Source organism: Camelus bactrianus, chromosome 5 (genome assembly GCF_048773025.1).
Source record: "Camelus bactrianus isolate YW-2024 breed Bactrian camel chromosome 5, ASM4877302v1, whole genome shotgun sequence".
Classification (NCBI taxonomy): Eukaryota; Metazoa; Chordata; class Mammalia; order Artiodactyla; family Camelidae; genus Camelus; species Camelus bactrianus.
The window spans coordinates 86,230,302-86,250,548 of NC_133543.1; the positions used below are offsets into that span (position 1 = coordinate 86,230,302).

A 20,247-nucleotide genomic window follows, 5' to 3' on the forward strand; every position below is an offset into this window, starting at 1 on the left:
AACTAATGTAAGTGGGCTCCAGCACTCCACCAGACACAGGCCACAAACATCTTCCCACTTTCCATTCTTCTCATAGGACAACTCTTGGTTTTTGACACCCAACTTCATGGAACAGATATCTCTCTCAATATATCATTTGGGGCTGATATTTTTATGGGGAAAATACATATTTGCATAGTCAAAACTCAATAGGACATTTTTAAAAAGCAGCATGTGGGGAAAGTAACTGATAGAAAGGCAGAATCGTGTGCACATACTTTAAAAAGCGCACATCATCAGTAAAGGTAAGTTTCCGTGTCGCTGGTACTAAGAGAGACATCGAAGCACTCAGGGCAGAATTAACTTCCCTGTCAGTCCTTTCATGACCAGTAAGCCTTGTTTAGTCATTTTACATCATAGCATGTTGTTTGTTACTTACATATACACATTTTATTAAGGTTTTGTTACCTTTTCAGAAATGTGTTGGTGGTTTAGGGCTGATGTGTGACACATAATTTTTCCCACTTGAAATAATGGGAAACAGGTATCCAGTCAGCTTTTTTCAGGTAGAACATCTGATTTTCAGTAAGGGGTTACTGACATGAAGTGGGAGACGTCAAGTATATAACTTCTAAGACCTTTAACTCATAGGAGTTTGAGCATATGATTTAATAACATCTATTTTGCCTGCTCAGGGAAATTTTTGCATAATTCTTGGTTTTTAGTTGTGTTCCAGATGGACAGTACTGCTGGGAAGCTAAGTTGTGGATGGCTGAAACAAAGAATTCCTACATTTCTAATACAGTTAAAAATATATGGTACCACATTAGTTACTGTCTATTCGAGGTGAGAAACAGGGTGGAATCTAATTATGTCTGATTCATTGATGCAAAATAAATAAGTAAGCATTCAGAGAAAGGCTAACAATCTTAGCTAATTCTTGTGCTCAAATGTCTGTCCTTTGGACCAAGCCTTTCACCCTATGACCTTTTCAATCCTGGTGAGTCAAAGGGAGACTGAGACCCTTCTTGAGACTCTTCCCAGCACAGCTACTTCTCCCCAGTTCTTTTATTCTGGGTAAGGTCAGTCTGTGGAGGAATGAAAAGGCCATTTTAAGCAAGCCCACCTATTAAAATATTCTCTTCTGCCTGTCACAGGGTCTGACCTTTTTCTAAAAGAGCTTCATCCTTTTGTGTCTTGAAAATCTGGAGACTTAAAGAGTTCCCTGGGAAAGGTCACATCTTAAATTCTTTACCATCTGTTTCCTTAGAGGAGATTAAGATAATTAGTTGAGGCCAAAGTAGCCTCTCAGGGAAAGGCATGTTCTAAGAAGGGAAAAGACAAGCAGGTAAGTGGGGACTAAAACAAACCTCATCTCCTTGACAGTGCAGTTTGCAGCTCCCAACAAGCCCCTGACATTGGGTAACCCTAAGAGACCGTATCATCACTGCCCTAAGGAGACACCAACTCCAGCTCCACACAGATTTCATACTCCCTCACATAGTAAATGTTGGCCAGTGAAAAGAGCCAACTTATGGTTTTCAGATGGCATCACAAGGCTCCTTTTCTCTTATGTAGTTAATTTTGTGACTCCATGGATGGGATAGTATTGAGTCTTACCCTTTTAATGAGTTGTGTGCTCTTGCCTAGGAAAATAGGTGAGTACCTAGCATTCCCCTAAATGCTTTCACCTCCAGCCTTGCTTCTTGGAGTGGCCTGTGGGCAAGCATCATCAGCATCTCTTTGAAATATAGACTCTTAGGCCGAATCCAGACCTGCTAAATCAAAATCTGCATTTTGATAGGTGAGTGACTTATCAACAGTACTTGGAAAGTGAAGGAAGCTCTAAGGACTTCTGGACCATCTCTCAAACAAACCTTGTAAAAACATCTGAAAGTTTTTATCATTGAAAAGAAAACTTCTAGTGTTCTTTCAGTTCTACACAAAAGTAGACTGGATGGCTCGTAGAAATGGAGGCTCTTCAGGAGTGACTGATAAACTTATTTTTATTGAATATTTCTCCCTGATACATGGCATAGTCTTCTTCTCTACATTCAGCTTGTTTTCGGACCACTGTGGTGGTCTTGGGCTCCACTTCTGTCTGCATTTATATCCTGTACATACAGCCTATCCAATAACAGTGCTGATCGCACAGAGACATTCTCTGTTAGTTGATCATTTCATATCTTGATCATTTCATATCTAAGACACTTTAATATTTTTGAAATAATTCTGTATTGCTTAAAGCACTATATGGTCCTAGAATCATAACATCTCAAGAGTTTTTGCATAACTCTTCAGGGTGTCTTGAGTACACCTCTCCGTTGCTGCTGGAATTCCACCTAAACGCCCAACGACAGATCATCTTCCTCGTTTGGACATTTCTAATGACATGACCCATACTTCCTTCTAGTTTTGAACAATTCTAATTAGTAGACATTCTTTCTCATACTGGATTCAAATTTGTTATCCAGTTGTCTTTATAATTATTTATTCATTGCACTTACTAAGTTTATATCATATTTCCCTTAGCTGGTTGATATATTCTTGTGACTAGGAAAATTGGGAACCAAGACACAAATATTTTAGCAGGGTTCCAAAGGCTATCAAAAAGCACGTGAAGAAACCAAGACTAGAAACGAGCATTTCTTTCCAATTTACAGTTCTATTCACTGGACCGTCTGCCAAGAAATGCTGCCCTGTGACCAACAGTATGATAATACGTGAGCGAAAACATCAGTCCCTGGGAAAGATCATGGATCAGGGTGTGGTTAAAGTCCTGAAACTGTGTCCCTCCCTTTTTGGGTCAAAAATCTGGCAAATACCCTGGGGGAGGATCTGTGGCCAGAATCCACTGTGGGGAGCTGATCCGTTCCCACAAAGGCAATTTGACCCTCTGGCAGCTGGCAGTTTTCCTATGTGAAATGGGTGTTCCTGCCGCTCCATGAAAGTCCTCCCTCCCTCCACACTCTTTTTTTTCTCTCCACCCCCGCACTCCACGCCCTACTGCACACACCCTCCCACTCCTACATCATAAAACCGCTCCCCAACATACATTCTGCACACACACTGCCCCCACAACTTCCTCTGCAAACACACCCACACCTCTCTCAGGCGCACCCCAGGCAGCACAAGGCTTTCCGTCTCATGCCCTCATCCTTTCTCCCCCACTCAACCTCCTCATACCACCTTCCTGCCATAGCTACCACCCACTTCCTCTTCCCATCATTTCCTCTGTTTTACTCGATTTTGTGATTTTCCTTCACCTCATCCCAGCTCACCCTACTCGTCTCCCGGGGCCTGGGCACGCTGCGCTGTAATCTTGTTCTGCACGTTTGTAATCTGGAGCTGTCACAAGCAGGAAAGTAGTCCGCCTGCATGTGCCTGCCTGTTCTCCCACAGCTTGGCTAAGGCGGGGGATGCAAAGAAGCTGGCAGTCGGTCCTATTTCTGGAAACTACAAAAACTCTTGTTTTCCCTCTTGAAATTTCTGGAGGAGCAAAGGCAGGCTTTACCGTAGTCACCGTCATCCCTCCATCCCTTTAACTGTGGCAGGTTTCCCCGTCCTTTCTTCAGATGCCCATACAACATGGTGCCTGGGGTGGCAGCCTTCATCCTGTCCATTATAACCAGTCACTCAGGGCTAGGAGACCCCACAGAGGATATAAAGGACAATGAAAGAGGGGAATAAGATTGATCATGTTTAGCCAGAACCTTAGATAATTTAAATGTATGTTAGTTTCCTGGAGTCTACTTACAGACATAACAAAAAAATGCTGAATCAACGAAATATAGAACATACTCCTTATAGACTGTCTACACTCCCTAGTACCTGATAATGTCAGTGGGATTTAAAAGTGGTCTTCTTGGGCAAATTGTTTGCCACCGTTGCCTAGGTTTCTTATTTTTCCTTGGTGAGGCAGTTGGTAATTTAGCTAAATAAATGTTAAAAACAATGAGGGTGGGGGTCCTTCATTCCTTCCATACTAAGAACTCATAAATTTCTAATAACAGCTGGTGTTTACACTAACTAAATACTAAGCATAGCCTGCCACATTGCATTGGACATTAAACAAGCAAGTAAAATAGATACTGTTTTCGTTCACTGAACATTTACTATCTAAAAAAAGATCATATCAATAGGACAAAAAATAGGTGAATAAATAGCCAGAAACACTTTTGATTGCTTTCTTTTCAAGTTAAAAGCAAAAAAAGAAAAACAAACAAACAAACAACAACAACAACAAAAACAGTGTGTCCCTGCTTTCCAAAGAATCAAATTCTAACATGTTTGGCATGTAAGAACCTACTGATTTGAGTCCTATTTTCCTCCAACTCTTTCTTCCATTTTCCCCACAAATGTAGTCGTCTACACGCTGGACTCACTGATTCGCAGACATAATCTGTGCTTTCCCGCAGTCTCGAGGCCAGGTGTCCTGTCATTTCTCTGTTTTATTCTCAGAGTTCCTAGCCACTGAGTTATGCATAATTTTATAGTTGCTGAATAAACATTTGTTGAGGGTAAGCTTCATGAGAACAGGACAGTTGTAAACAGAGCAGAATTAGAATTTGCAAAGCTCATCGAATAAAGGAATGTATGTCCTCTTAGCCTACCTAGTGCCTGCTTTTTCCTTATGTTAAGCCATCGCCCTTTAAGCATTCGTGTTCATCAACACTGTTTTTCCGTTGCCATAACTGCCCAACAATGTTAATACATTTCATGGCTTTAGGATGTGCTTATTCAACCTCACATGTCCAGGCTTCACATATCTTTGAACTGGGTTTTACCAGAGACTAACAGGTTGCTGTTACTGCAAACTGTATCCAAAACACAGAGAAAACAAGTCAGCACAGCACAAGTAGAGACTAGAACCAGACCCCCGTAAACCAGTTAATTCATCGTCAATTCAGCACATTGTGGAAATGCTGTTTCAGGGGTATGTGAGCATTCACAAGTTTCATCCGTCTCTTCCTTCCTAGTGAACAGTTCCTCTCTTCCCCTCTCTCCCATCCTCTTAATGCTTTTGTGCATTTTGTTGCTTCCTGTTTTATTTAATATCAATACCTATGATAGAGTTTAATTTATAAACTAGGCACAGTAAGAAATTAACAATAACTAATAATAAAATAGAAAACTTGTAACAATGTGCTGTAGTGAAAGTTGTGTGAATGTAGTCTCTCTCTTTCAAAATATCTTATTTAAAATATCAAATCTAATGCTTTTTCTATCTTAACTAAGCACTCATTACACACTGTGGCCATAATTTTTGCACTTTAAGATGTGACCACAAAAACTAGCATGAAGTTCTTTTTCCTTCTTCATAATTTCACAGATAGAAGATTCATTCTTACCATAGATCTTAGCACCCTCAACATACGATTTTTTTTTTCTTTTCTTACTGAGTAGAGAATTCTCACCTTTTCACTTAAAAGAAGCACTTTAAAGCTTCTCTTTGGCATATTGGAATTACCAGAGTCACTACTCTTGCACTTTGGGGCCATTATTAAATAAAAGAAGGGTGACTGGAACAATAGCACTGTGATATCACGGCTGTTGATCTGATAACCCAGACAGCTACTAAGTGATTAACGGGAGGGATATGCTGAACAAAGGGATGATTCACGTCCCGGGCAGGATGGAGCTGGATGATGAAAAATTTTGTCATCCTACTCAGAATGCATGCAATTTAAAATTTGTGAATTGTATATTTCTGGAATTTGCCATTTAATATTTTTGGACCATGCTTGACTGCAGGTAACCACAGAAAGCAAAACTGTGGCGAAGGGTATTCTTTTTAACCATTACTTTCAATTTCTGTCTTCTCCTAACCAACACTTTAAAAATAACAGATCCATAAGAGAGCAATTTTAATTATCTCATCTATTTGAAGTTAAACTCATTTATACAATGAGTTAGAGGTACTAACAACTTGTGAAATGGCTTATAAGAGAACAATAAAAGAGAAGAAAAAGTTTTGAAAGCCCTACAAACTAGATAATCAGCTCATGAACAGATGAGAGCTTTAAAAGAAAAAATCATGTGTATTTTTAAACCTTTAGTAATACGTAGCAAGGAAATTCTAAATTTTTAGTAAAGTAAAAAAAATTTTTAGAAGAAAAGAAACTTGTTTCTTACACTAGATACTGTAGAATTTAGGCTTTGAATTAAAAATAACTGAATGAAGCTTTGCAGAATTGGGCATGGGGCAGAAGTGGAGGGAGGGTGGAGAATAATTTGTTGGGGATGGAGGGAAACTGACATTCTGGGAGACACAGGAAAGAGACAGAATCCAGAAAGTAAATTAGCAGTTTTGCCTGGGGCTGGGGGTTGAGGTTCGCATGATGGCTAAGGGGTGTGGTATCTCTTTTTGAGGTAAGGAAGGTATTCTAAAGTTGATTGGGGCGATGGATACACAACTTTGTGATGATACTAAAAGCCATTGAATTGTAATTTTAGATGGTTGAATTGTATCTTACTAAAGTTGTTAAAAGACAGAGAGACACACAGTGTCAGTAAGAGACACACAGTGTCAGTAAGTGTTTGGTTTGAGAATTTACTTAGTCTAATCTAACTCATTCTAATCTGACTCATTCCACTCCAGTTTTGAAATCTTTTTTTTTTTTTCCCTTTCAAACGCATATAAATCTTAATTGCTCTCAGGTATTTTCAAGCCAAGAAAAATGTAACAGGTACTTGAGTTCATGTGGTTTCTTCAGGAGAACAAGCAGAGGCTTGAATAGCAAGCGGCTGTACCTTTGATTCAAATCTGTTTATCTTGCAACAAGTTTAAGAAAATAGAGGGGGCTTTTGCAGGAAGTTCACAAAACAAATGTAAAAAGATTCACACAGTGATGTAAATAATGAAAGTAAATGCCATAAACTTCCAAAGACAATGAAAAAAGATAAAGATGGAAAGAAATACACCAGGTTTGAATCCCTGCTCTGCAGCTTCCTAGCTGGATGGTATTAGGCAGAATACTAACCATTCTGGCTTTGTTTTCTCCTTTATAAATGAAGACTTTTATAGTATGCAAGGTTGTTCTGAAAATTACGGATAATGTATAAAAATGCCTGGCATATAGTGGGCATTGAATGAATGGTAGTAATCATTATCATAAAGGATGTATATTGAGGCTCTAGCATTGGTTCAACATCTTATGCATATTGTTTGATTAATCCTGAGAAAACTGGCAGGATAGGCTAGATTATGCTGCAATAATAGACAATTTCAAAGTCTCAGTGTCTTAAAAAGAAAAAGATTTATTTCTTCCTCAATTCACATATCCATCACAGGTTGGCTTGGGGCTTTGCTCTGTGCCATCCTTACTCGAGGACTCATTTAAAGAGCTGGAATGATCTGAAAGACTTCTGATCACATGGCAAGGGAGGAAAAGAATGTGGTAATCAACACACAGATTCTTAAAATGTATGCCTGGAGATGATACATGTCACTTTTGCTTCTAGTTCACTGACTAATGCAAGTCACTTGGCCATATCTAGCTTCAAAAGAGCAGGAAATTGTATTTTTAACTTGTGCATAGAAAATGATAAAACAGAATATTTGTCAACAGCTTTAAAATTACCACACAGCCTTATGAGGGAACTATGTTTATCCTCAGTTTTAAAGTAAGGGATCTTACACAAGAAGAGTAACTTCTTCCCTACAGGAATATATATCTAGGAAGTGTCAGAATAAGAGATTCAACCATTCAACCCCAAGTCTTACGTTTCCTGATCATTCCAGCCAGACCCTGAAAACTGAAAATATTCTACTGACAAGGATATGTGAATATGTCTTCCTCCCCACATTCATTAAAAAAATGGACATATTTCCTTTGGGAACAAATTGGTACTACCTTCTCAGAAACCAATTTAGAACAAAAACATTAAGAATCAAAAACTATTCACACACCCTTTGACCTAGTAATCCTATTTCTGGGAATTTATTCTAAGGGAATCATCCCAAGAAGATTTAAAACACTGTACTCATGGAAAGATCTCTTGTGACATTGTGAAGAACTGAAAAGGATGTCCATTTTCAACAATAGAAAGAGTCAAAGAATTTGTTGATTATACACACGTTGATTATTATAAAGCTATTGCTTTATAATTATGAAGACCAGGTAGTAACATTAAAAAAAAAAAAGCTTTTGATATAATATTAAGTGAAAAGCAAATAAACTTGCTTTTACTGTATTGCAACTATGTGATATGTTTGTGTGGCAAAGACTGCTAACACACTCCACATTTGTTCCCTCCTTTCTCCTTTTGGTAACAGAAACCCCACTTCAGCTTTAGCTGGTCACAGGGATGCCCAGCTATGGAGCTCATTTCCCAGCCTCCCTTGAATCTAGGTATTGCCTTGTGACTAGGTTCTTACCAACAGAATATGAACAGAAGGAATGTGTGTCCCAGTTTTGCCCAGAAATGTGATAAGGCACGTGTTCTCCACCTTTATTTACCCCCTCCCTCTAAAAGGAAATGGAGGCAACCCAAGCAGTTGCTTTAGGTCCAAAGATGAAACCACACGTTAATGGAAATATGAATTCCTTATCTTTTCTAAAACTTCCTTAAATATAATTTTTTAATTATTTCTAAAAGGTGAGGAAAGTGTCTTAGCTATAGTTTTAATGCAATTAATACTCAAATTTTTACTTTAATATTGCTTTTTAAAAGAAAAATAAATCCTCTCCTATTTGTAGAGATGTTTGAGGAAAACCCGAAAAAAAAAATGATAGAGAAACACATATAAATGACATTTTTGCCCCGATCTAGGCAATTTATAATTTTGAACCATCAAAATTATTAGAGAACATGACTGGGAAGGTCTACAGATGAGCAAGGCATGCTGCAGAGTGGGGGTAGAGGTACCAAGAATCTGAACAGCCCTGGGGCAACAGGAGACTGTCTGTGGCAGGGAGAGGAGAGGCAATGACATCATCAGTAAGTCTTTTAAAACAGGAAGTGGGAGAAAGGGAGAGAAAAAGAGACAAACCAGTTATTGTTCAGTTTTCCCAGTGCCTAACTCCATTCCTCTCATAATGCTACCGTGGGTCATCACATTTATTAGCTCAAGTAAAGCCCTATGGTTTGACTCTGGGGATTAGTATTGTTAAGTTATCTACAAATGCAACACCAGGAAAATACTGCATATCTGGAAATTCTTAAGCGAGAATCAGATTGTCACAGATACCTATGATTTTAAAGGAAAAGCTTTTAATTCAAGTAAAAGATATATTAATAGCTAACATTTATTGACCACTTACTATATGCCAGACAGTATTCTAAGTACATTACATGTATTAACTCATTTGATCCTCCAAAATCCTATTAGATAGGTCCCATTAATTTTATCTCCACCTTAATGAAAAAGAAAACTAAGGCACAGAGCCCTTAAGCAGTTTTCTTAAGGTCACATGAATAATAAATGGAAGCCAAGCAGTCTGCTTCAGAATCTGGGTTTTTATCCCCTGACTACACTGCCTTAATCACGAATTATTAAGTCCAATGCAAATATATAATCAAGACTTCAAATAATAAGTTTGCTAATTGGTCTTCATTAACGCTTATGTCAGCTTTTCTAACAGTATATATGAAATAACAAATTGACAGATGGTTTTTGTTTGAAATGAAGTACATGGCAGTTACTAAAACATATTGTGAAGACTGCTGCTTGCCTACCAAATATTCATTCTCCTCTCTCAAATTAAAGAAACTCCTTTTTAAGCTGGACATGTTGCCACCCAGCTAAAAGACCACAGCTTGCAACCAAACTTGTAGCTAATTGGTCGTGTGACTATGTTCCTCACAATGAGACCTAAATGGAGACAGGATAGTGACTTCTGGGAAGTCTTCCTGAAAGGGAAAGGGCTCACCCTTCTCCTCCATCCTGCTTTTGTGGGGTGGACGTGCTGGCTTGCACTCTCTGAGCTGAGATTCTCACCTTAGCAATAAAGCAACAGGATTTTGATGATTACGAAGCCACCTCGTTAGCCTTAGGCTAGTTTCTCTGGAATTCTTTTTATGGGAATGAGTAATCTCATTGTTTAAACAGCTATCTTGGGGTCCCTATTAAGTTCCTCGTAGCTGAATTTAACAATCCAAAGTCATACGTGAACCTAATGTAACAATTTCCATTCAGATTTGGGAGACATCAAAAGATCACTTAAAGGCAGGAAAATTTAGCTACTCTTATAAATTTAATAAGGAAGCACTGAAAAAGACTTTATCTAAATGGCTACCTGTACTTATAATGGATTTTTATGCCACCTGTTTAAGGTGATGCTTCCCAACCTGTTTTATTTGTAAGAGGAAAGAAGGAAATTTTTATTGATCATTTTCAGTCCACCAGAAGCTTCCAAATGTGTTTCCTCATGAACTTCTTGCCCTTTGTAAGAAAGATGTTAAGATTTTAAATGTTAGGAACCTGCAAGCAGCAGAGCTAAAATTCAGAACCCATCCTAAGTGTCTACATGCCTGCATCCATTCCTGAAAATTAATTGTTTTAATTTTTTATTTAAGAATATCCTTCAGTGTAATGTCATCATAAGCCTACAAAATCAAAAGGTTTAATAGTGCTTCCAGTGAAGATGGACTCCTGTTCTGCCTGCCCCCCCCAAGTCATCTCCCTTTAGCTTTTTTTTTATATTAAGTTGTACTTAACATACGCCATTCTGTTAGTGATTTGATATTTTTACACACTGTGAAGTAATCACCACAATAAGTCTGGTTACCATCCTTCCCCAAAGGTGCTAAAATTTTATTGACTGTATCCCCTATGTGTTCATTACATCCCCGGGACTCCCTACAGCATTTAAGATGCTGCCTCCATATCTCAAAAATAATATGCCTGTATTATTATTTTTCTCTTTAAAATTGTTTCACCTAAGTTATAAATGCATAGAGTTTTAAAAGCCAAATCTCTCTTCAAAGTCAGAAAGAAAAAGAGCATCCCCTTTTCCTGCACAACCCACAAGTTTTGGTTCTAATTTCATTCCCAGAAACAGCCACACTCAACTTTCAGCTGTTTTTTCTGGTACTTATCTTCACATTTCTAATGCTATTCTTGACTTTTCGAAATTTTAGATAGTAATATCTATGACTCTTTTCTATGGAAAATATGGATTTATTCTCTTATACCTTCCTCTTATTCTCCCAATATAGTTATACCATGATGTTTTTCTCAGGTCACTGTTCAGTTTTTACATAATTAAGATAATGTAAGTATTATTTAAGGCTGAGACATGTAATGTACTATGATTATATTATCTTTCTTGGTGCAAATTTGTTTTTTCTGGAATTGGTGATCATCTCATCTTATTTATGTGCTTGCTTTTCTATATACCCATCAAAAAATTAATTCCCTATTCTCTTCCAGAAGTGAAGCTCTCTCAGTACGTTCAAATTCATGAAGCATTCTATAAATTTCTTAATTCTCTTGCAGACCTTCCTGGAGCCCTGCGTCCTGTTGCATCAGTTTGAACTTGTGTTCTCTAGGCTTCTTGCAGAGCTGCTGCGCTCAAATCCCCTTCGCAGTGATCACATGGATTCCCTTTCTATCCAAATGTGATGGAACTCCTATTTCTTGGATCCGATGTCTTTCTCTTTCCTGTTTCCCCCCTTGTTTTTCTAGATCATATCCTGCAGTAGCTTCCTAAAAAAGACACATAAGAGGTAAACATTCTGAATTCTTCTGTGTCTGAAATATCTTTATTCTGCCCTCACATTTTATTGATAGTTTGGCTGTGTCTGGTATTTGAGGCTTAAAAAAATTATCTTTCATAATTCTTAAGGTATTGCTCCATTTTTTTTTTTTTTAGTCCAATATTGTGGCTGCAAAGTCTGATGCATTCTGATTCCTACTTTTTAGTATGAGAATCATTTGTTTTTCTTTCTCTGGAAGTTTTTGAGATTCTTTCGTTATTCCCAGTGGTTGGTCTGACACTTATTTCTCAATGACGTACCCTTTTATATTTGGTGTGCTGAGTACTTGATGGACATTTTCAATTTTGAGATTTACGCCATCCTGTTCTGGGAACTTTTCTTGGATAATTTTTCCTCCATTTCTTCTCTTTTTAGAATTTCTTCTGGTCAGATATTATGCCTACTGGATTGGGTCTCTAAATCTCATATGTTTTCTTTCTTATTGTTCATTGACTCATCTTTTGGTTCTATTTTCTGCAGATTTCCTTGGTTTTATCTTCCAATCCTTCTACTGAAGTTTTTTTTTTATTATTATCATTGTATTCTTAATTTTCAGGAGCCCACTCTTGTTTTTCCTTAACATTCTTTTTATCATAGCATCCTGCCTTTATTTTATATATTCAAATTTTCTTATAATTTTTGAGGCTATAAATTATCATAGAAACAGTATTTTTCCTCTTCTCTATAGTTTCCTTTGTATTCTATATTCTGTTTATCATACTGAGTCCTCTATTTTAGGTTAGAGTTTCCTTATATACCTGACAGTCTGTTTTTTGTCAGTTTATATTTAAGAACAGGGTGCTAAAAAGCCAATGAGGAACTCTGTGTGTATGGATGGGGTTTATCAGATCATGGCTTCACTTATGGATGATGGAGAAAACACTTTGTTTCTTCTCTGGGTCTGTTTAGCTTTTTTTGGAAAACATTTCTCTAATATCTTGCCTAGGGAAGTGACTTTTAAGTATTTAAAAGTCAGGAAGAAATGATTTTTCATCATGTCCAGTCCACACACACACATACATATACATATATATGCGTATGTATATATATGCAAAAAAGTTTCATGAAACAGTAATTTTTTTACATGTAAGTGCTCTCTGATACTTTAATCTATTGATTCTCTTTTCTTTAATGTTTGCAACAGACCTTGTGATGTACCAGTCACATCCTCTGCAGAGAAAGCCTAGTGGCCTCATTGCTGAGTGCCACTGGTGGGCAGTCTCCAGCTGGCAGCCCCTCTCGGGATTGCCTCCCCTCAGGAGTGGACATGCCCAAGGTCACACTTCCTGGGATGGTCACATCCAGTGAAGAGGGATGGATTAATTTTTCAGAGCTGCCATAACAAAATACTGTAGACTGGGTGACTTAAACAACAGAAATTTATTTCCTTGCAGCTCTAGGGGCAAGAAGGCCAAGTAAGATGTCAGCAGTTTGTTCTCTCCGGAGGCCTCCCTCCCTAGCTTGCAGACGGCCGCCTTCTCACTGTGTCCTCCCATGGCCTCTTCTCTGTGCATGCACGCCCCTGGTGGTTCTTCCTCTTCTTGTAAGGACACCAGTCATATCAGATAAGGACACTACCCTTTTAACTTAATCACCTCTTTAAAGACCTCATCTCCAAATAAAGGATAAAGGGGATATAGGCCTGGCTACCTTGGCCTGACTTGGGATAACTCTGAAGAGCCTTTCTAGCTTCAGTAATTCCCCATGGGCTTGGCTAAAGCATCCTTCAGCCTTGAACCACAGTTCTGCTTCCTCCTGTGTCCAGTTCTGTTTCCTTCTCCAGGTTTTGATCCCAAAGGCATGCCCTAATGAACATTCTGAACTCTCAGCTCTCTCTCAGAATCTGCTTCCTGAGGAACCCAACCCATGACAATGTTCATTATGACCCTTTCAACTGATTTCATAATCCACTAATCATAACTGATATCATAACCCACAGCTTGAAAAAGCCTGGCCTAGGGTTAGTTTCCTGATCAACTTGTGTGGCAGTGGAGAGGGCACAAATGATCCAGCCACTCCCAGTGCAGACTTCCAATTCATTTTGCTGTTTACATCTCCATGCCTTATCCATGTCTTCTACAGACCTGACTCCTCTTATACCCAGGCCTTTCCTACAGAGTCTCCAGGAAATAAATTTCCCTTTTCCTCCTCCTCCAAGGAGGAGTAGCCTGGCTGCTGATTTTCTGTGCCTAGGGGCATAAAAATAGTTGACTGTTCCGTATGTAAGCTTTCTACTTTTGCTTTACACCCTACTCCTTACCATCACCTTCTGCCAAATCCGGGGACCCTGAGTCCTGGGCCTCCTTCAGGTTCTTCAAGGTGAAGTATCTTGCTTATCTTCAGTATCCCCCACTGCACACACTTTAGATTGGGAATTCCCCTCCTATTGGGCCAGTTAACTTTCCTCTATTCTCTTCCCACCAAATATTGATTGAAATATCACCTCCATTCATAACCCTTCTTCTGGTCTCTACTGAGAGGAGATATATGCCTACCTTCATTCAACCGTCGTTAGCTGGAAGCTCACAACTAGAGACTTGGTGGCAGTCATGTCACCACGGTAGCTGTGGAATGGGTGTGAAGGCATTTGTTTCTTACTTCCGATACTTCGCTTGCATCATTCTATGTAAGGATTTTTTTTTTTTATGTAAGCCTCTTTGCTTTGTGTGAGGATATAAAGTTAAATCATATAGAGATCTAACTTAAAAAGTTCTTACAAGCCACGAAGAGCTCTAAGATTAAATGTGATACAAGAGAGAAAGTGATAAATGCATCAGCAAGTGGAGCCAGCATTGTGAAAATTTAAAGGAAAGAGTAGTTATAGTCAAAATGAAGAGTAAAATACTGGTGGATAAAAAGTAGAATAAAACTGGCTCTAAGGTGTAGTGCTGACAAGAGAAATTACCAGGAATGGGTAGCAATTTTCCAGTCTTGGACTGAGTGCCACTACATGTTAGACGTGGTGCTATACCTCAGAGAGAGAAGTGAGATGGAGAAATGGCCCCAGCCTTCCTTTGAGGAGTGCACATCAATTATAATATTGAGAAAGTCAAACAACAAAGAAAAACAAAAAAATACCAGCACGAATTCAATCATGCACTCCTAAAGCCACCGTTATGCCCATATTTCCTGTTAAAGAGTCGATTCATAATGCTGCAGGATAGATTCTGTTCAAGCCATGTGGCATATAATCTGTACTCCTTGAAAAGATAAAAATAGTTATCACAAATGGGAAGGAACTCCAACAATATCTTTCTCATTCTTCATATGTTGAATACTGAGAAGGTTCAGGAATGACTCTCTAATGCTGGAATTTTAGGCATAGCAACATTGGAGTGAGGGTGATTTGGGGAAGGCCTTTCTGGTGGCCTTAGAAATACCCACAAGAAGCAAAGGCTTGCCTCCCTGCCTCCCTGGGGCCTGCCTCCCCAAGGAGAAGTCTTGGCAGGACTTTGATGAGTGGGCAGACCCTTGTTTCTGGTGTTGGCTCTGGAATTGCTCTGGCATAATTTACAGCTAATTAATCTTGTTGGGGCTGCTGTTGACTCCAGCTGTAGCTCAGATACTGTCATTTCGAATAACCATCCCAATGAGCCATTGTCTCATTGGTACACCCATTCACTTAAAATATGAGTAAAACGTTTCAATCTGAGCAAAAGGTAAGGGCATCTGTTGTCACTGAAAAAAAATTACAGCACTCAAAGTGCACATATATTTTGGTAGAGTTTTTCAAAATAGAAAATCCAATTATGTATGAGGGAGTTTTGAAAAAATAATTTAAGTATAAAAAAATCTGTCTATCAACTACTCATGTGTGGATAGAGCTTGTTAATCAAAACAAAACAAAATAAAAAAAACCCATAATGGCCATTGGAAAAATTATTCTCTTCCCCTCTTAAGCCATTATGCTTTGTGCTTTGGCTGCTGAGCAGTGGGTATACAAACATGCCCACCTGCGTGCGTGAAGGAGCTGAGTGGGTGGATTTGGGAGAGAACAAAGGAGAGGGGAGATAGTAGGGGCCGGTCACTGAGTGAGTGTGTGGGAGGAGGCTGGGCCCATGAGTCAGCAAGGAGTAGGAGGTCAGGTATGTGTGGGTGATGAGTGGGTGAGCAGAGAAAACAGTACAAAGCCAGTTTGCAAATGTGAATGTCTTAAGAAAATATCCATACGATGGTCCAAAAGAGCATTAGAAAACAATTCATTAGCAATTCTGATTTTAAAAAGCAAAGCAGTGCTGACAATGCCATCTTACAGATGGTCATTTGGAATTTTTAAGTTTATGTTGTTCAGAATTATATATGGGTTATTTAGCCTGATCATTGGTGGTAAACCTGCCAATGTCATTGAAGGAGAATGTTTCAGCTTATTTGTAGTGTTAGCAGTGACCTCAGAGTTGCTTCCATAAACAAGAGTGGCCCAAGCAGAGCAGAGGAACAAGAGTAAGACTCATGGTGTAGGTGAGCTTGAATTTTCCATCCAAAATGAGCTTAAAACCCTAGGAAGAAAGGGGTACTTTTCTTTCCCTAGCTGTTAGGCAAAGGCAACTTCTATATTAAGGTTCTTTTGTAAATATACATGGGATTATTTTAAAAATATACACTAAAGTCTGAAACTGAAGCTTAGGCTCATAACATTAGGGTGAAGAGGAGTCATAGAGATCATCTTGATGAACAACCACTTTTATAGAATGGATTACAGACTCAGAGAGCTGAAAAGGACTTGGCCAAGGAATAGGGAGGGGGGAGAGGGGTCTATAAAATTTGATGAATCAATCAACCAGTCAATCAGCAAATTCGGATTGGATACTAGGACACTGGCCCCCGCCCACAGCAGCCTCCTGGAGTCAATGTAAAGTGGGAAACTCAGAGGCAGAAGCTGGGGAGTGTTTGTGGCTCCACGGAGAGATAAGAGGCAAGAGGTGAGGTGCGTGGACTGGCAGGGCTGGATGCAGACCAGAGAGAGCCCCGCGGTGGTGCTTCAGTGTACATCTCTGGGCAGCTGGAGGGGAGGAGGGGACGGGAGACACCCAGTCCATTCTGTAACCAGACGAGCTTCCTGGCTGGCAAGTGGCCTTACCAGGCCAGAGCTTAGCTGACGAGTCCGTGTCCCATTTCTACTGGTCTTAGCCTGTGTTTTTTCTTTGAGTTAATTCAGATCTGCTAGGCTTGTTTCTTAAACTTCCCAAAGACAGAAAGGGCTGTTTGGATTTTCTCTTTTCAGTCAGCTCAGAGAATCCCAAACCAAAGATTTCTTGTCTTTCTCTTCTCTTTTACTGAAAATCCTTTAATTACCATTTTAAAATCAGCTTCTCATGCAAAAGTTTTCTAGTCAAGAGCAAGATGAAACAGCTGGGCAGCAGTAAGTTCACAGTAAAATAAAAACTAAGACCCTCTTATTTAAAAAAAATTAAGTTAGTCTTCAAGACTCTCTCCTAGGGGGCTACTAAAATGAACAATCTATCCACAAAACAACTAAGTAACTGAACTCATTATATTATGTGAATAGGAGTGATACAATTTGTAATGCTAGTATTTTGGCATTTATTTTGTAGAATATACAAATGGCTGTATTTGATTTAAGAAAAAAATATATGGTGACATGGACTGTTAACCTAAAACACAGACTGCTAACTAGAGAAATAACTATTTCTCTAGGAAAAATAGATTTATTTGAGATGAACAAAGAATTGCAATTCAGAGTCTGCAACCATGGTGAGCCATGTCCAAGTGCCCCACAAAAATGGAGAGGAGAGCTCTTTTATGGAGGGGAAAGAAGTTGGGGGGCACTATAGTAAACAAAGAGTCCGTGGCATTTCATTGGCCAAGCTGTGACCGTCTCTCACTGGCTGGGCTCTTACCAGGAAAGAGGGAGTCTTTCTTCTTCTGTTGGACTCTGCTGTCATCATAGGGCATCAGAGCTCCCCCTTCTGGTCTCCTGACTATTTAATTGAGGTTTCTGTTTATTTTTTACAGGGCTGAATTTTAATCTCTTTCCCCCAAATGTATATGTTGAAGTTCTAAACCCTCAAAATGTGACTGTATTTGGAGGTAGGGCCTTTGAAGAGGTGACTAAGTGAAAATGAGTTCTTATGGGTCGGCCCTAAGTCAATCTGACTGGTCTCCTTAGAAGAAGAGATTAGGACACAGACACACACCGAAGGAAGCTCATGTGAAATTGGCCTTCTACAGGCCAAGGAGAGAGGCCTCAGAAGAAACCAATTCTGTTGACATCCTGATCTTAAATTTGCAGCCTCCAGAACTGTGAGAAAATCCATTTCTGTTGTTTGAGCCTCCTGTCTGGCGCTTTGTTACAGCAGCCTTCGCGAACTCATACATATGGTCTGCGTTATGTGCTACATTTTGCCCTCAAGTGTTTCCTATCTGAGGGAGGGTTAAGGTTCAAGACAGAGATTACCCTCTCCCACTTCCTGAGTCAAGGATGATGATTGGAGAAGGTTCTGTTTGAAATAAATTATCCCAAGAGTGAAGTGGGCAGGCTGCAAGAAGATGGATGGTACTGAGGGGAGCAGAGAGAATCTGGACCCAGGGAAATGGTGTGCGGGCTCCCAGGGAAATGGTGGTAATGGGGTCTGAGAAACTCCTCTCCTTTTCCTTCTCAGTAACATCTCCTAACCCTCCAGGAAGAAGCATTAAAATGTTTCTTAATGAGTACAGCTCTGTTCCATTTGAAATATGAATGAAGCACATAAATTCTGTCCTTACCTGAGGTGCAGTCCATTAGAGATTGCACAACCAATTCAGTGGATTGCGTTAACTTTTTCTAGATGAAATAGATTGGAAATGGAATGGAAAATATAAGGGTAGGCAAAGTTTCATCAAATTTTTATTTCTTATATACTTATATACAATCACATATATATACATACGCATAGATAATGTATAATCTGCATACGAATTGCCATGTAAAATGTATTTCTTACTACAGATGACAATCAAAGAAGTTCAAAGCCATTCCTCTAAGCCACAAAACTGATCAGGTCACTTTCTTTCTTGAAATGTTTTATTGGCTCCTCAGTGTCTACAGAATAAAATTCAAAAATTTAGCAAAACCTTCAAACTCCCTAGATAGAGCCACAGCCTACTTCTCTGCACTTCGTATACTTTCAAACTGAGGAGCACTTTAGGAGGACATAGCAATATGCCAGGAGGTACCAAAAGCCACTGGAGGAAGAGTCTAGGTCTCCCTATAACAGCAATTTCACTTACTGGCACGTATGGAAAATACTCTCCTTGTATTCAAATGGCACATATATATTGCAAAGTAGAATTTAAAAGTTACATGGGTTGGGAGTGGGGGTATAGCTCATTGGTAGAGCACATGCTCAAGGTCCTGGATTCAATCCCCAGTGCCTCTGTTAAGGAGGTGGGGGTGGAATTGTTTAAAAGTTGCATGAATTTGAAGGTAAAATATTAGAATGCAATGAAAGGTTCCCTGGAGGTGAGGCAGGAGTCTCCTCTCTGCTGCTCAGAGTACTGGAGAGTAAACACTGGAGAAGCAGTGCCACAAGCACCAGAAATGCTCTGACACTGTCCTTTCACATCTACCATGAAGAGGAACTACTCATGTCCAGCATCTTGCAGATACAGTGATGCCACATGGAGCCATTCCAAGTGCTGCAGGTCACACAAAGCGCACCACTGAAGCTGACCTTCACTGGCAGGAACAAACAAACCACAGGAGCAAAAGTCCAAAAACCCAGGTTCAAATGCTCCTCTGTCTCTTACAGGCTCTCCGGTGCTAGACAAAGCCAGACCAGACTGTGAAGGAGATCTGCCTGCAGCACCTGTCACCCCATGGGTCCTCCGGAGATATATGGATGATGACTGATAGAGCTGGCCAGGCAGGTTTCACCTCCTCCCACGTGCTGCGCAGGGATCTCTCCAAAGCTGAGCCCTCGGTGGAAGAGCAAACCCTTTACAGACAGAGGTGGTAAGAGCCCTCTCTGCTAATGTCTTAAAGTCGTTTAAGTGTTCTAAGCTCAACTTCATCAACTCAAAATAACCATACCTCTTTTAGATGGTTATTTTGAGGATGAAATGAGGTAACATATGTGAAAACACTGTGTCAACACACCTCTTATACAACGAGAACTATCATTTTTATAATAGCTTGTAACCTGTCTTGTGCCAAAGGTTTTATAAAGCTTTTTGGACTTTCGGTTTTTGGACTTTTGCCCCTGTGGTTTGCTTTTTCCTGCCAGTGAAGGTCAGCTTTCAGCAGTGCGCTTTGTGTGACCTGCAGCACTTGGAGTGGTTCCATGTGGCATCGCTGTATCGGCAAGATGCTGGACATAAGTAGTTCTGCTTCATGGTAGGTGTGAAACGGAGCACCTATTTTTTTAAACTGGTTCAGGGACACAGAAATTTCCTCTCTTTAGTTATACCAGAAGTAGACCAAAATATATGCTGCTCTGAAGCTCTCAGAGGATTTTATAACATTGAGAATATATTTCCTAAACCCTGCTAAAGTTATCATAAGTTGTCAGTGGTTAGGAAGTTATTATCAATGTACCATTTCCAATTTTTGTGAAAATGTGCATTCTA

At 39.5% G+C, this 20,247-nt stretch overlaps 1 protein-coding gene across 7 annotated transcripts in view; it reads left to right on the forward strand.

Moving 5' to 3' along the window:
* NEMP2 (nuclear envelope integral membrane protein 2) overlaps positions 1-20,247 on the forward strand; it is a 299,056-nt gene that overhangs the window by 227,246 nt on the left and 51,563 nt on the right. For 5 of the 7 annotated variants that reach the window (XM_045512008.2, XM_074364265.1, XM_074364266.1 and 2 more), the window contains 2 exons: positions 19,431-19,633; positions 19,905-20,014. The gene's annotated coding sequence lies outside the window, so the exon portion shown is untranslated. The remainder of the gene's footprint in view (positions 1-19,430; positions 19,634-19,904; positions 20,015-20,247) is intronic. The other 2 variants (XM_045512007.2, XM_045512009.2) reach the window with 1 other exon arrangement.